The sequence below is a fragment of the Strigops habroptila genome, chromosome 4, assembly GCF_004027225.2.
Source record: "Strigops habroptila isolate Jane chromosome 4, bStrHab1.2.pri, whole genome shotgun sequence".
In the NCBI taxonomy this organism is placed as follows: domain Eukaryota; kingdom Metazoa; phylum Chordata; class Aves; order Psittaciformes; family Psittacidae; genus Strigops; species Strigops habroptila.
The window spans coordinates 26,593,613-26,611,760 of NC_046358.1; the positions used below are offsets into that span (position 1 = coordinate 26,593,613).

Below are 18,148 nucleotides of genomic sequence, written 5' to 3' on the forward strand. Positions count from 1 at the left end.
TCTGAAACATTAATTGCAAGCAGCATCTGAGCATGGCCTCTCTGGGTGCACTGGGAATACTTGAGATATCCAGGCATAACTACAAAATGGGCATTGTTGTTGCTGACTTGATGAGGGCAGGTGGTATATAGACTACTTGCATTACTAACAATATGGCATATTACCACAGGCTCTTCATAATTTTCCTGGACATCCATTACCTTTACAGACACATGATGAAAAGATGCAGGACCTGATTAAAATAAAGGATTATCTTTTGGGTTTTAAGTCACTTCTATTGTAAGTGTTCCTAATAGCACCATCTGCTACACTGACTGGTCATTATCCAGGGGGCTGGTGGCTCACACGGGCAGACCTAGAAGGCAGGTGAGAGGATTCCATTAATTCTCTCTATGTGCAAGTACCCACTGATGTGTTCTGAGGCTTGGAAAGCTGACTTGCAACTCTGTCTCTCACCGTTTGCATCTAAACTATCAGAAATTGTTGTTATCAGAGATGAAGATCTACTACAAAGCTTCACTTTTGTCATCAAGCACAAGGTTTTGAGGAATGTGAAGGGTTAGCTCATTGTGCTTAATTGGAAAAGATTTCAAATCTTCTTCTTAAGCTCTGAAACATGAAACCTGGTACAGATTGAAACAGCAAATATATTTTACTTCCATTAACTTTCTTCTAAAAACATGTATATAATGAGCTCTCTTCAAACCTATCCAAAATCTAAACAAATGTTTGCTTATTTCTATTAGGGAAGCAATTTGTTTGCTGAAAGCAAAATGGAAATCCATTTGCCATATAAATAAGAGAATATCAAAAGTTTTTCACTTTGCCAATATGAAAGACAACACATTGACCCAATGGTTTTGCACATGGGCCTTGGCCAAGGGGGAATACACCAAAAAGGCAAACTGGTTTGAAAACACTGTAGAGAACGCAAAACAAGAGATTGGTATTAATGGATCTCCATGTGTTTTTTACAGTTAATTACTTGTCTTATTTATACACTAAGATTTCCATTACAGTAGTTAGTATTGGCAGAGAGCATTGTATTTGAGATTTACCACAGGAGTAATGGCGAATGAAACCCTAAAGTGTAATGCAATAGTTCCTGGGCTGGTAGAAGGCACATCACCTTTGGTTATGAGGAGAAGCATAGATTTATAGGATGCAGCCTTTTTTTTTTTTTTTTTTTTTTTTTCTCCCCTCCCTTGAATTCCTACGCAGAACAACAAATAAGAAACTACCCTTGGAGGACAATGGCATGGTAGTGGAATATAGTCTTTAACGTGCATGCAGGAAGTGCGTAAGGTGGAATCTTCACATTTGAATCCTGAACAGGGAACACAATGCTTATGGGGAAAAAAATTGACCTTGTTGGAAGTACTATTTAGAAAAGGTTCACTGTACACAATGGACATAACTTCACAGAAGCCTAGATCTTGCAAATAAAAATTTCTTGGGCAAATAATTGTATGCTGCAAAACGCTCATGAAAAGCATTTGGCTGAGGAATTGTCTTCCTTCTTGAGGACCATAACAAAATGAAAACAACTGTGCCAAGTCCCCATGTTTTGGAACAATCATGCAATTACTCTTAGCCTATCTCCTGGATTGGCACTTAGGTGTTAATCCCAGTCAATTTCTCCACTCACTGTGAAAACTCAAAAGAAAAGTTTTTCTTTTCCTAGCCCTGGTTGTAAACACATTCCTACAGTCACTCTCAACAAGAAGGCTGAGCAAGGTTTCTGTATCTGTGTGCTGTCTCTGAATGTGTGAGGGTACATCCTATTTGGGGTAAAGCAACTCATGTGTTATGGTATTTTTTATCAGATTCTTAATCACTGCTTTTAAAAGATTGATCTTATTTTTGTGAGAGTGGGTTAACAGGCAGCTATGCCTCCCAATTCCGTAAGTTCCTACAAACTTCATGCTTCCATTTGGACAATCACAAGACCTAGAAACACTTGTTGCTTAGTGATCAAGATAAATAAATGCCCTGACTATAAGAAATGAGATTTCAGAACAAGTAATAAATTAGTGTACTTAATTTCTCAGCTATTTTTGTACTGTCTAAAGAAAGTGCATAAATAAATAGCAGTTGAATATACTTTAAAATTTAAACTGTGATATTTTTCTAAGTGTCACTTAATACAACTTAGGAAATTAATAGAAGTAGTAAAAATAAAACTGTCTCGGGAAGCATCTGGAGAGTCACCTACTCTTTGTTCCTGAGCCCCGTCTTTCTTGCATTTCGCACACAAGCAGTTACATCAGAGTCAAGAGGGTTACTTCTACACCTAAATCAATGACAGAGTCATTTCCAAACCACTCCACAAATCTCCTTTTCCTCTGCTGTGCAAGTCTGAGGTTGCTTGACACCATCATTGGATTTCTGTTCCCATTACTATATGTAAATATTAAAATACAGGTAAGTGATCCAATCTTCTAGAGGTTATACAGTGGCTATGTGTCGCTAGATGGAAATGAGCCTTCTCTGTGAGCTTGGGCTCTATTTTTCCTTACCCCTCTCCCTTGCTAGCCTTGGGCTGAGCTAGGTGATCCAAAGTCCCATAAAAGAAAGAGAAGTGGCATGCACAAGAGTTGTGGACGGGTCTCTGAGCAACCTGATGCAGTTGAAGATGTCCCTGCTCCTTGCAAGGAGGTTGGACTAGATGACCTTTAAAGGTCCCTTCTAACCCAAACTATTCTATGATTGTGTGAAGACTAAAGGAATATCTGTCCCCAGTACCACCTACTGCAAGATGATGGTTCAGTAAAGGGCGAAGCCTTCAAAGCACAGATCAACAAGAAAAAAATGGTTCAGATCCCTGCAAAAACAAGGGGCCCAATAGAACTGGACTTTAGCTCACATAATAAATGTTACAGGTATCTTCAGTAACATGATAAATGTTCAGTAACATGATAAATGTTACTGATGGTCAGGCAATACTAATTTCTTCTTACTAGTTTTTTGTGGGGTTGGTTGTTGTTGTGTTTTGGTTTGGTTTTTTTAGGGGGGAGGGGACGCACACCATATTTGTCTATCTGTTGTGTCTGATGAGCTTGTTTTAGGAAAAGTTATATGATCAATCTACTAGTGACTGAGCAAAAGGTCTCAGGAGCTATTTAGGTTCCTGTATTCACTTTGTTTTTCTTCTCCTTCCCTTCACAGGTTTATTTATGGAACAATTGAATCTGCATGGCACATGGAGTACTGCAAGTACTTTGCTGTTCTAAAGGAAAATTTAATTTCTACAGGCACAGAATCCCTCTTGAGAGGCCTGAAAATACACTGAATGGAATTAAAGTCTTATTCTCCTCTGCTTTTTGATTTTTCTTTTTTTGTTGCTAGTTTTCTTTTCTTTTAGAATAATGCAATAAATAACAGTAATTCCTATCCTGTTAATAGGAGGGTGGTCTCTAGTCCACAGTCTACATGGAAATGTAGACTGTGTTTCTGCATTAACTTCATCTGCTTTCATTAACTTCAGGATGAGCCTGCGTATTTTTTCTAATTTATGTTATTTTTATCTTTAGCATCCTTCTCTTCCTGTCTTTGGAGCCCAGAACAGACAGGGTTCTTATTTATAAACCTTTTATTGTATGATTTTTAAAAATTTTTTCTCTATTTAATAAGCCTTTCCTGTAAAACATCAAGTCTCAAGTGATTGTACCAAACAATTGGGAGAGACCAGAAAGAGAGGATGTGACAAAGCAGGATCAGGATGTGTGCAGGACAGACACCAGATGAAGGGACCAGACTATTTCCTTATCCCAGCACTTGCAGGGTGCATCTGGATTGTTTTGTGTGGTTTTGGACTCCACGGTGTGAGGAAAACTTTCACAAACTTGAAAGTGCTCAGTGGAGGGACCAGTAAGTTGGTTAGGGGGCCAGAGCTTATGACAGTGAGGAGAAATTAAAAAATTAAGCTGGACAAAGCCCCGAGCAATGTGATAGAGCTAGATGATCTCTAGAGGTGACTTTGAAGCTGATTTATTATATAAATCTATGATGTATGCAATTCAGATAAATAAAATAAGTTCTAACAGACTCTATTTAATATTTGTCCAAAATGTTTACAGTAAATGGTGAGGTAGAAGAAATAGATTTAAGGTTCTAAGGGTTTGAAGGAAACTGGGAGAGACTAGGTGAAAGTCCTCAATGGGAAAAACCAGAGCCTTTGGCTTGATGCTGTGCAGAAACAGAAGGCAAAAGTTCTTAGAGAACAGCTGTGCTTAGAGCATGCTTTTGGGGTGTTTCAGAGAGATTCAGTGGGTGGAGATGAGTGAGTGTCCTGGTCTGTAGAGCAGGAGCCTTTGGGAATTAGTCAAACTGATTTAAAATCTGGAGATTTTAGATATCATATTATTTCTTCTGATGCCCAAATATAAGCATATTACCCTATCATTTGGCTACTGACTCTGTTAACTGTGTAAAATATATACGTACATAAATAGACATGTCACTGTTATTGCTGGTCATATTCTCTATGATTTAACAGTGTTGAATGTTTCTTTTTCTAGGTGTATCTTTTAATTTGTTCCTGGTTTTGGTTTGCATTTATATCCACTAGACCATGAAGACATTCTTTTGATGAACTACAGGACTATATTAAACTGTCATCAGACTCTTCTATTGGCAAGGTAACTAAATGTAGAAAATAATGTCTAGAAGTGAGGATAATTAGCACAGCTCTCATCATAAATCTGGGAATGCTAACTATCCTCTTAGTCTGGTTCACTGAATTATTGATGGGAAGCAGCCTGAAGTTCAGATTCTGACTTCTAATTCACGGCAAATCACGTCTGGTGACATAAAGCAATCTCTAGAGCAGTGTGTTCCCTCACATTCTGAAAATGGTCCAGTTCGTATCCAAATTCCAGTGTCCAGTCCTGATGTAAACAAAGATATTCATTAATTTTCTTAAGGGAGGCCTAATATATGCCTTGCTAATCTTCTTGTCAAGACTTTTTGCCAAATAATGGGTCTTGGCAAAGTTAAGGCTTATTACACATGCTAGGCATTTTGTTCCGTCATTTGTGTTCTTGTTTTGGCAAAAGAATTGGGATATTTCTAAACATCAGAAATCCCTTCTTGTCTCAATTTTATTACGTGGTCTAAAATTAATGAGTAAGGTTGCTCCTGAGGCAGCATTGGCATATGTTTCACCCATTACCTACCCGCAAGGTCAGAGGGGGGTTTTGGTTTCTTTTTCACCAGACCTTATTTATTCTGAAAACTGTGTAGCCTTCTCTGGAAGGCATCAAATCCCATGAAAATAAAAACAAAACCACACCAGACCCTGAACCAAAAAAACCACAATCAGATTTCCTAAATTTCGTGCCATACCCAGGGAGTGGCTCAGCTCCAAGGCAAAAGCCTGTGAAGTCATCGTGACATGTCATCACTGTCTCTCGCCTTTTAGCAGGCTGGTGGGTTCAGGTACAGGGATGGAAACGTGGATGCTCTGTGTTGTATCACGAGCACTCACCTCAGAAGCCTGCATCATTCTCCAGCTCAGCAGCCCCTGTTCCAGTATGTGTACACACACACAGACTGCTAAAACCTGGAAGTGTTCTAGCACACATGCACACACATGTACTTAATCGGGATTTACAAGATGAAGATGATGGTACTGGTAGCACAGAGAACAGCTTGCATGGATTTGGCCCGCCTGTGGAGATGGTCCACCATGAGTGCCGGTATCTATAAAGCTCCATTGAATGGCTATAAAAGTAATATAACTATGTGGTTCAGAAGGACATCTTGATGTAGGATTTCTTCAGGCTGTTTAATAGGATTTGATTAAATGCTTACATCTGGTTTGGAGAGGTGTCCCCAGGGGAGGGAAAAATGGGAAGGTGAAAAATGCTCGAGCCATATGTAACTTAGAATTATGGGAGGTGATGTGTTTAGTGTTGGGACAAGGCAGTTTTGTTCAAAACAAATTAAATTTATGGATGTGCTTCTCCCACATGGAGCAATGTTGATAAGATTGTAGGATTAGAAGAGTTGAAGGACTAGGAAAGTGAACCTATGAAGGCAGTGCACAGAAGCATTGTCCTCACTTGTCAAAGCTTTTCTTATCATATGTGCCTTGGTGCTTGCGTATAAGAATGGCAGCTGCCTAACCTGGAGTGTTTTTGCTGAAGTCAAGATAAGGTTTAGCTACATGCTCCTTAGGACTAGAACAGCAAAGTCTGAGAATTTTTAACTCTTTAATTGCACAAGGCTGAGTGCTGGAACAGGACTGTTCCAATACCTGTGTTCACCTTGTTGATGTCAGGTGCAGCCTCAGGGCAGGAGCTACTTTAGCTGCTTGTGACTGTGTAAGGTTTGGATTAGCAAGTCCTCTACTCCATGCCAGGTTCCCAGCTGATAACCAGGTCAGCAGTGGACAGCACCAGCTAATCTAACCGAAGATGTCTCCTGAGAGAAGAATGGGTGTTTTGTTGATATAAACCAGACCCATCTTCCACTGATGACAACCAATTTCTGTCTTTGGCAGTCATCCAACTTACTGTGATATTGGAACTTGAATCCAGACAAATTTCCACATCAGGTTCTGATGTGTGTGGAAGTGGGTATCAGTCAAGCCAGAAAGTCTTGAACGGGGTGAACTGTGAGTTACAAGGCAATCCAGTTACCATTGAAGGTGTGTTGGAGTAGCTCTTAAACTGGATGTGCTCTGCAGATGCTTGTTGAATACAGGGCAATTGACTCCAAGGGCTCAGATTCCCAAGAAATGGGTACCAGGAAACTTGATGTGGTTGGTGCAAAGCAAATCAGCATCCTTGTGGACTGGGATATCCATTTTATAATTTCTTATTTTCTCTCTGTGTGAAAGAAGGAGAAGTGGTTTGTAAATACACTGTGGATCTGAGACTGGGGAGTTTGTCCCTGCTACATGGTAAGATCCTAAATGCAGGCACTGAAAAGAGTTAAGTGCCTGATGTGTGAGAGCAAAAAGGAGCTGAGGACTGCTGCTCAGTGTTAAATTCAATAAATTTTCAGCCTGTTGGCTATTCCCCATCTGCATCTGTCATTCCTGATGAGTGATCTCTTTCCTATAGAGAGCTTTTCTGCCTTTGCTTGTTTCTTACTGCTCCCGCTGTCCTTGTACTAAAATGTGACTGGCTTCTGCACCGCAGGGAAAAACAAGGATTGCAGCCAGCGAGGAATAAGCAGCAATCATGGCCAAATGCTTCATCTTAACTTAATGCAAATATCTAAACAAAAAAATTCTCAGAAACAGGGGAGGAAAAAAGCTTCACAGCAACAAAGAGCAGAATCTAGAAACTGAGACAGGATGAGGCAGCATTTCTTTTATTGTCTTGGTGTGCTTTGAGGGACCGTTATTGAAATATACATAAAAGGAATTGATATAGTGTAGAAATAATAATGCCATGTAATATGCACAGGGAGCATACAGATTTAACCTTCTGCACAAGGAGCTATGTAAACACATTGCATTTAACCTCCTCACTTATGTGTGAGGTGGTTAAGTATTGTCTCTATCTCATGCATGAAGAAATTATGATGCAGGACCAGATTTGAAGAAAGCAGCTTTTGCAAACCTTCAGGGTCCTGTTTCTCTGCAAACTCCGGCACCCTCGGAAGCTGACAGCCCAGCTGGCTGCTGCTCTACGGCTGCACAGGAAGTGCTGTTTCTCTGAATTGCAGAGAAGCCAGAAATAAGGTGGTAACTGAGGCAAATTGAAAGGGGTCCAACAGTAACTTTACTGCTGGCTTTAGGGTTTTGTTTGTTTGTTTTGGGGTTTTTTCCACCTCCTAGGTTTTATTGGTTCATTTTCTTTCCTTAAAGCAGACATTTTCAGTACTGAAGCTGAATTCCCTCTTGTCTTACTGGGCTGTTTTTGCAGCAAGACTAGAAATCATGCCCCAGTGCTGGAATTTTTAGAGATTTTGTTACATTTCTTATCTAGTAACACCATTCTTCAGCTACACAGGAAACACTGGTGTTTATAACAGGCATTGCTGATCAGGTTCTGCCATTAGGTGCTTAAGTATTATTTTCCCCAGGTTAGTATCTGTGTCAGAGCACCAGATCCTAGAACTGTTTCATCAGTGTATGCAGAACTGAATGCCACTATGGTGGGACAGGAGAGGGTGACAGCTGGTGATTTTACAGGAAGGGCTGGGTTTGCTAGCAAAATCCTTCTCCTGACTCCATGCAACTCCTGGAGCACACAGTTGCTAAAAGCAACATCTAGCCTTTTTGCAATTCAGCTGTGGAGGCAAATGCACATCAGAGGCATTGCTACTATGCTCCCTTAGATAACTGCCTACTTTGCTGTTGTCTAGAGTTGGTCTTGGTCAGTGGTGAATAAGAAGGGATGTTGCAGACCATTTCTCCTTCACTAGCATGTGCTGTGAGGGTCTTTCTCCTAAATGACAGAAATAAGGCTGCATACTTCAGCTAGAGCCCAGTTGTATATTTGTGAGTACAGACGAGGGTTCTGAGTGTCCCTGTGAAGGGTGTACAAAACTTCTGCTTGCTTTGAAATGCGTATCTTTCCCTCTATATATCAGGCTTAGTTTTTTTCATAGCAGAAATGATGCTAAAAAAAGGAGGACTGACCTAGTGGTAAAGCTGGCTTATGTGTCAATAAAGATGGTAGAATTCTTAGGAGAAACATCGCAGACATCATCAGTACCAGAGAAAAATGTAAAGCAACTGGTGAACTGAATTTCCACAGTATGTCAGATTCTGTGGTCCTTTCCATACCGGGTGGAGATTCTCCATTGTATTGAAGAACAGCTGGTAAGAAGCAAATCGATGAGTCTTTAAAGTGGTGGTGTTTAATTATTTCCAAAGACTGCATGTCTTGGCACACCATAGTTCTAGGAGATAAAGGAGCAGACCACAATTAGACCTGACAATTAGTTTGGCTTCAGTTCACTATAGACCTTAAAGAACATATCCCACTTCTTTCTCTGCTTTTGCATGTTTCTATTGCATGGGACTGATGAAACTTTTCCAGCTTTCTGTTGTAATACTGTTGGCAAAGACTGAGGGTCCTCTTGCCTGGTTTTCCAGTTTTTAAATTCATATGTTTTCCTTTGTATCGAATCATGGTTTCACATGAAGAGGTCTTTGGCAACTATACTGGCATTACGAAGCTCACACCTGACTGCTCACATGTCACTTCATGGCACTGTGGTTTCCTGGAGGCCTATGGACACCATTAACCCTGTAGGGCTACAGTCCAGTAAAATCAAATGTGCTGCACACCACGTCTTTACACTAATCTCTTAATTTTCCAGTGCTTCTTTGTCTTTGGGGAAAAAAACGGAATGGAGTTGGAAAAAATACCCACAGCTTTGCCACACAGTAGATTGTAGAAAGTTGGGAAAAACTGTAAGTAGGAAATAGAGGGCATGTGTATGTGGGGTGGAACAGTTGCTGACTATTATTTTCTTCAAAATATTTTGTCACTCAAAAATTTTGGCAAAAATATTTTAGAATACCCCACTGAAGTGATGCTTTTGCATAGAAGTTTGTCAACCACTTCTAAAAAAAGAGAAGGGGCATGCAGGAAACCACCTGGAGGATTCACTGATGATTTCACCCAGTTAGTGATTTGTTGTAAGAGGTTTGTCTGCAGCGTTCTGTCTTGCTTGGAAGATGATTCATTAGCACTAAAGACAGTTGAAGCTAATCACCAGATAAGGAAAGGGAGAGAGATAATACTTAGTGAGGAAGGCCTGTGCTGGCATATGCCAGTAACAGACTGTTCCATGTTGCTGAAATTTAAAGGTTAAGCACAAGTTATTACTTTAATAACAGATGACCATAGCAAATCACCACTGAAAGTGCATCTAGAATGTTTTGGAAAAAAGCTTAACGTTATCTCTTTTCCATATTTGCAAGTACATTTTAAAAGTAAAATATTATCTCTGTTTTCATGGGGAAAAAAATTCAGGAAATGAAATTTAATTTTGAATTTTCCTATGAAGCTGTCCTCTGCTCTTCTTCAAGAGATTGAAATCAGTAATACTCTTTTTTATGATGCGCATCCCAAAATCCCTATTGGCCACAGGTTAAAATTTTGTTGCTGGGGCTTTTTGCTGTTGTTTTAGGAGGAGAACAATGGCCTTGATTAAACTTCTAAGTTTCCATGAATATATCTGCATCCCCAGCACAGCTGCATAGACATGTCAACTTGAAGATTTTTTTTTTTAAAGTGTATCATAAAAGTCACAAAATATATTGAAATATTTTGTAGCTAAGAAGGGTAAAGGCCAAAGTTAATCCACACTTAAGCAAAAGTCCCATTAATGTGTGATGCTGTTATGGAAGTGTTCTGAGCTCTGAACACTGAACCTATGTAGGATTGAGGTTTAAAAAAAAAGTAAATATTGTTAGTCCGTTGTTTCAAGACATCATGACAGAGATAAAGAAGCATTGTCAATGGGGGAGTAACAGGTTGGTTTGAAACCTAGTATCACAAATAATGTTGGACACTATACTGCTGTCCCTGTGGGACTGCTTCTCTAACCACAATGAACAGAATCGGGTCGATGCTACAGCTCTATCTGATACTGCTCATACTAATCTCATAATCTGTTGTGTGACACCTGGCCCTGCGTGATATTCCCCTTCCCCAAGGACAGTGTGGATAAAGCAGAACATCACATCTGTGGTAGTCTTGGCTGCCTGTGAGGAACAGGTACAGAAAAGAGGTTTTCTTCAGGCTAAATGTGTGGGTCTGAAGAGACTGCTGAGGGAAGGAGGACCTTGATAATAAATTCTGCCATACTAAGACCTTGCAGTGAAATTCTTCAGTATAAATCTCCCTTTTCTGTCCATACTCCTGATAAGCAGATGTGTGGAGGCACAGGGTGCTAATGGAGGTGAAGGAAGAGACAACTCTTCTCAGTCTTTGAAATGCCTGGAGTCCTTTTCACCAAGTATCCTTGTTTGTAGCACAATTATATGAAGTAGTGTTAATGTAATAGTGCACTGATCTCTACCCATATGTTTCAGACAGTAGCATTGGTTATAAAAAAGAGTCCCAAGCTTAGAAATTTTATTCCACTCATCTGCCAGAATCTTTCTTTATCACCCTTCTCAGTACCATTCAAAAACTTAAGAGAAAATAACATTACGTATGTTTGCTTCTAAAGGAGAAACAAACCCAGCATTCTTTCTGTGTACTTTACAATGCCTGAAGCCCATAAACCATTGCAAGTGTTAAACAGCTGCAATGACCATGGCTACTTTTACTGCAGTAAAGAAGCCTCTATTAATGCAGTAGGATTTTAATTCTAATCTCTTGCTTAAGTAAGCATCAGCTGTAACGGCTTGAGGGGTTTTGACTGAATGTCAGCTGAGCAAAGGAAAGATGACACCTTGGGAACTTCAGTCTTCAAGAGCTGGTGAGGTGATACTTCTGGAGGAATAAGAGGGCTAAAAGGCAAATGAAGCAGAAGGCTGACATGAAGATGAAGTTGGCCTTGACAGAATTGCTTTTCAGCATTTAACCGCATAGCCCCCTGGGGAAGGAAAGGGAAGAAAACGTGAATAATAGCAGAGAGGCTCAGTCAAACCCGAACAACTAACCAGCTTATTTGTGTCTTCTGTTGTGCTGCTTGATGCGCAGTACAAAAATCAATAGGAAAAACTCATGCATAAAAGTTCGTAATATGAAGAGACTGCTTCCCTTTCTTTCCTGCCAGCCTTGATTTTCCAGCCTGTACTCCACTCCTTTTCTAATATGTTCATATCCCATGTCCTCTATCTCTGTACTGCCTTCTTCATTCTATCTCCTGTGATACTAATCTGCTGCTGTAACTCCATCCCTCCTAGCTCCCACTCCTCTTGCCTTTTGTCTCTTTTTCCATACCCCTCTTCTGATACACTGTTTCCTTTATAGGCACATGTTCTTTTTTGACAATTTAAACAGCTCAAAGTGGGGGAAGAAGGAGATGATGTCTTCCAGCAAGTGCACATGGAAGGAAAATTAGAACTGTTTAAAATCTGACGTTTCAAACAATGATGCATGATTCCCCTCACAGGGCCTCCCTGATTCCCTGCTGCCTTCTGCCAGTATGCAATTATGGGAGCTGGCTATAAAAGCTGTAGTAATAAAGATGTTTGTAAGCAGTATGAAGCACACTAAGGATGCTTCTGTCTTTCTGAACCTAGGCACAGGCATAAATACCTTCCACAGCCTGGAATACAGGAGCCTCTTGTGCAATCCCTGGTTCTGCTCGTGGGTACTGCTTGCAGGCAGAGTCTCACCCTGCGCTGATGGGGCTCTTGCCCTCTTCATGCAGGGGCATCACTGAGCTAAAGGCTGGCAAGGGAGAATGCAACAGGCCGGACAGTCTGAGCACTCAAATATTCTGCCTGTGAGTGTCTTGCTTGTACCTTTGCTGTTATGTATGCTGTCCTGAGGCATTTTAGGAGGAGCAGGGAAACCAGTCCAGTTGTCAGGGTACAGACTCTCAGTTCCCTGCTCTGCTGCAGGCTGAGGCAAGACTTTGAGACTGCAATAAAAGTGCTGAAGCCTTCAAAGCCACTGGCATATGAGGACTTGAGGGTATTTTCCATTTAGGTTTTGTGTGTTTGCTTTTAAGTCACTGTTGCTTTTTCAGTGAATAATGGAAAGCCTATAACTATCCCTGTTCTTTAATACTATACAGAAAACATAACTTTTGCAGAGAACTGTAACTTTTAATAAACAGATCTGTTTGGTGGTGAAAGCTCATTAAAGACAGTCGATGAGAATGCACAGCTCTAAATCAAATTTGTTTTTCATAATGAAACTTATATGATATTTAAGTGATGGGTAACAACCTCATGAAAAGATTTTTCTGTAGCACTCTGTGAATATTAAATATTTATAGTTAATAGTAATGAAAGGCATGTGCAGGATAGAAAGCAAGAGTGTGTGTGTGTTGGTGTGGGGAAGAAAAATAGGGATTTATTTGTTGTTCATCTCTCAAATAATCTTAACCTCACAAAGTATGTGAAGTACAAACACTTACGAAGCAGAGCACTGGATATGGTGACAGCGGAAAAAGAGCTGTTCATGGCTCATGCTGTACCTGCCAAGTGACACGGAGCAGGTAAAAGATGACTGTAAGGAGGTGAGGGCTCTTCTGGCTTCTCAGAATCCAAAGGTCAGTGAGATTGAATGGCAGTCTCCTCTCATTTTGTGTATCTATCTCCTCTATGCTCCAACAACCCCAATGCAACATTCAGTTCCAATTTAAGGAAGGAAACAAAAATTAAAGGGAAGATTTTATTCCTGAAAGTTTAAAATTCTGAAGAGGCTTCCTTCTTAATTGATATGTTTGTATTTTCTCACAGAACCTGGAGAAATAAAATCCCAAAATAGTTGGCCGTGTGTAAAAATTTTGATTTCTAACAAACCTGGGATAACAAGTGTCTACCTCTTTCTGAAATGTGACCTTTTGGTCATGCTTTTGGGATGCTGAGGAGAGCTGAGAACTGTACTTCCATGTGCAAATTCAACCCTAGAAAATCAGCTCCTAGCTGTTTTGATGCAGCAGTGCTTCTTGCTCTGTTCAGTGTGGTGCTTTTGTGGCTTTTCTGTTCTAAACGAGATGAGAGTCAAAGACTTTCAAGTGAGACTAGTAAAGAAGTTAAGGCTTGCTGCGCTCCTTTGTGTTTTGGTTTTTTGGTGTGGAGGTTTTTTGTTGGTTGGTTGGTTTTTGTGGGTTGGGTTTTTTTGTTTGTTTTTATGTGTTTTGTTTTTTTTTTTTTTAAAGGTTAGACTACTTTATGACTTCATGTGCTTTATTTTTTGTGTTTTCATGTTAATTGAGAGTCTTCGTGTGGTAGCTTTTGTTGCAAAAACTGAAGGGTTAAATGAATAGCTTATAAATGAAATACATGAGAATTCTGCTCAGTCCTCCATCTGTAAACATGTGTTCAAAGTATTTCTGAAATTAAAAGCTAAACCAAATGGTCAGCAGATTTTAATGACATGGATTTTTCTTTGTCTGTTTTACTGAGATGATACAAAAGCCATCCTGGTTCTCTATTCCCCTCTCTGTCCTTCCAAATAATTTTTCTAAGACAAAACCGTTGTGTCCAAAAAACCATTATTTCCACAGGTTCAGTATTAACTTGCAAACATGCAGTCTTTATGACATAGGCATTTTCAGGCAACTATCTCCCATGTGAACTAAAAGAATGTTTATCAAATGATTTATCATCAGATTTAGTGCTAATGATTATTAGCCTTGTACTGGGGAGTTCTTCTTCAGGGCATGGTTACTCATACCACCAAAACTTACAACAGAAACATTCTTTACCCATTACATGTATTTTCAGTGCCTGTAGCTTTACTAGGTTCTAAATCCATTCTTTGTATATGTTGCTTCATCGTATTTTCCATAAATAATATGTATGTATGAATCTCCATAAATAATATGTATGTATGTATAATATGTAATAACAGAATTCCCATATTCTAAGATTTGGATCTGTGATACTTGGTTTAATCTATGCTAATGTAGGCCAAATCTTGGCACCAGCCATGGAGCTTTGGTCATGCTACCTTGTTTAAGTGCACACTGTCAGGGTCCGATTGGAGAAAACCCCAGTGCCAGACCCTGTTTCAGTTCGTGATCCCAAGAGTGAAATTAAGACTCAAACAAGGTCAAGTATCATAATCGATTAGTAACATCGATTTTACTAATTTTACTTTTATTACAAAAAGACAGTTATAAAAAAAGGGAAATTATTGTAATAAAGGGGATAGCAATAGGACATATTGGGAAAAGGATGGAAAATGAAGCAAGGATTTGGGATGCAGAGAGAGGGAGAGATAGAGAGTTACCACTGTAGATCCAGCGGTGTGCTGGGGATCCGTTGTCATCATCGTCAGTGATGGGAGTTCTTCAGGGTTCGTCGTTGGTATCGGAGCAGAGTGTCCCCCAGGAGTCCGTAGCAGTCAGAGGTGGGTGTCCTCGTGGATGCGTCCTTCTGGAGTCGTCCCCTTGAAGGTACCCCATGGAGTGTGTCTCGTGGAGTTGCCCTCATGGCGATGTCTCATGGAGGGTGTCCCTCAGGGTCCGTAGTAGTCATCAGTGGAGAGTGTCCCCACGGAGATGTCCTTCTGGAGTCATCCTCATGGCAATGGCTCCCTTGGCTGTGTGCCTCTTGATGATTACCTTTTCCCCATTTTATAATGAGTTGGGGAGAGTACCTCTGTTCTTCATGTCATGTATTACATGTTCCTGGTGGACCAGTTTCCCTGGTCTTGCAGCCAGCTCTTGAACTGCATGTGTCTGCAGCAATTCTTGGGATAATGGGCAATTCCTCACACCAATCCTGGAGGTCTTAGCTCTTTCCCATTCATCCCTCAGGCAGTGGACAGTGGAAGAGTCTTATCTCAACTCCTCCCACCCATCTCTGAGACAAAAGATAGGTGGAATCCCATCTCAGCTTCTCAAACCAATCTTTGAGACAATGGACAGTGGAGTCTGATTTCAGATCAGTCTCTCACACACATTCGGAGTTTGGTGAGCTTATTTCAGTCTTATTTGTGAATTCCTCTATAACCATTAATCCTATGTACTTTAGTAGACTATTTTTAAGTAAATATAGTATAGCTATATGGAAAAATTAGATTATCTGGAGGGTTGGCATATTCTAGAAGGAATATGCAAGGCTTGCCAATGGCTTTCAGTTTTCTGACATTTGACCCTGACAATGAACATCGGCTGTAATTTGTTGCAAATTATGTGTACAGCTTTCCTCTGTGCTCTGTATATTCTTTATGCACCTTCCACATGGTAAAACATTAGATAATCTAATCTAACGCTTGAATTGTGTATCAGTTTGCTTCAAAAGCAATGCTAAAGATAAGATGCTATACCACCCCCTTGTAATGCTTGTCCTAAGAAGGGTAGGTACTGATGCTTGTTCTAAAGACTGCTTGAACAAACTTCATTTCCATCCTCATAAGCAATGGGAAGAATTGGTTTCCAAGGTATAATTTACATTCAAATAACATCAATTTACATGTAAATAAGTAAAGGACTGACACAGAATCCTACTGAAAGAATTTATCATGTTACATGTGAATGAGGGCTATAAAATTATTAATCTTTTGCTGTTTCCATTAGAAAGATGGAAAAGATCTTCAAAGTTGATAATAGATAGGGAAATTGTCTGTATAGTCTAGCTAGTTGCTGACCTCCTATTTTCAATCTGTCCTTTAGCTTAAAACAGTGATTTTCAGAAACTTCAGTATCGGGTATATGTGGTGCATTAATACCTGAGGCTTACAACTATTTGAAAGGAGTAATTTTTCTACCTGCTATTTGAATTTAAATGTGGTGCATTTGGGCTGGACACACGTATGACTTTCTGTCACTATGGAATCCAAAATGAAGGACTTTCTATCACTGTGGAATCCAAAATGAAGGACTCTCTGCCACTATGGAATCCAAAATGAAGGACTCTTTTAAAGAGCCTGTTTGTGAAGCTTACATTCTTGGACTGGGAAAATGCCCTTTTGAATAGACAGTAAATGATCTCAAATGTAAAAAATTAAAGCAAAACTTTATTTATCACAGTTGCTAGAGAACTATTTCTGCTCCCCAAATAGTGTTTAGTGTGCAGCCATAGGTTGAATGCATTTGTAACCATAAGTGCTAATGCTTAAGCCGTATCTGGCTCTGGAATGTGCCATTGTCATGGCTACACTCAGCAGCACTATAAATCACATATTAAACTTCTGATCTGGAAGTTCAGCACAATTTCAGTTATTTTGGTTTTAGATTTGTGCCACTGGTTTGAGTTCATGAACTCTTGTCTGTTACTCGTTTCTTGCTTTGAAGGAAAATCTGATAAAGAGCAAACTGTAAGTGCTTTGCAGCTAAAGGGAAATCTGTGTTAGATCTACAACTACATGCCTGCTAAGAAAGGACTAATTGGTATATCTGTGCTAGCAATCCCTCTTACTCTGAAATTCCTTCAAAAGAGCATGTTAGACTGATTCTTTTTCATGATACTATTTTGTAAATAAAATTCTTGTAGAAAAAGTGCTTTTACAACTATGGCTGCATCTCCACTTGTGCTTTTGCCGATCACGGAAATCATCTTTCCTGTGTTAGTAAGAATGATAGAATATAAATGTCTTTCCTTCTGCTAAGCCTTTCCCCCCAAAATTAGGATTTCTGATTTTACTTTTGTGCTTTTTAAAAACATTATTATTTTGCTTTCCTAGTATCCTTGTATTTGTTTGCCCAATAAGCTGAGGTGCACATTTATTCTATGCTAAGTACACAAGAAATGCCTCTAAAAGGCTCTGTTATGTAAATATTTGCTATCTTCTCTTGAAGATTTAGAGATCTTGATTAAAAGGATGAAGACCCCTCCCTGCAGCCCCCTTAATGTGACCTGTAAGTTCAGAGCATGGCCTCAGTGTTGCTGCTAGCTGAGAGATGTTCTGCATCAACCTTATCTATTTCCCACCCTGACAAAATGAGAAACCTAAGGCAACTGCGACCTTAATTTTAGCACCTGAACATAGGGCTTGTCTCTCCTGGGAGAGAAGATAAAGTATCTAAAGTGCCGAAGTTTGCGGTTTCTTTCCATTCCCTTTTCTAGGAGTTGTCTTCTCCCTGCTGCCTTATTCACCTAATTCTTTAATTAATCCTTACTGCCAACCTTTGCCTTTCCATCCAAGCAGAATACTTTTCCCCACAGCTGTTGGAATGAAATGGAAATTTAGTTGCAGCTTAATCTTGTTTTACTTCAGATATGGCTGATCATAAAGGCAGACTTGATATTCTGCAATTGAAAGGTGCTCACTCCTCCTTTATGCTGTTAAAAACTGGAGATGGTTTTTGGCCATCTCCTGCATATTTGAATGTTTTAAAACTTGAATGTTTTAAAATACTTTGATAATTTCCCATGCAACTTGCTGTGTCTGTGACAACAAAAAGCCTGGAGGATGTGGCAGAAATCCCCAGAAAACCTGTTGGCTCTGCACAGTATGGTGTGCACTTTCAGGCTTGACTCAGGGAAGTATTATTTGCAGTAAAGAAAATTTAAGGCAGGACACCTCTAGACTGACAGTCTCTGACTACCAGAATGCTCCAGTGAGGCAATCGATCAGCAGCTCAGTATAAATTAGAG

At 39.8% G+C, this 18,148-nt stretch overlaps 1 long non-coding RNA gene across 1 annotated transcript in view; it reads left to right on the forward strand.

The window, feature by feature from the left end:
• Positions 1–4,556: 4,556 nt before the first annotated feature.
• Positions 4,557–18,148, forward strand: part of LOC115606925 — a 28,742-nt gene continuing 15,150 nt past the window's right edge. The window contains exon 1 of the long non-coding RNA XR_003991051.1: positions 4,557–4,640. This is a non-coding gene — a long non-coding RNA (uncharacterized LOC115606925). The remainder of the gene's footprint in view (positions 4,641–18,148) is intronic.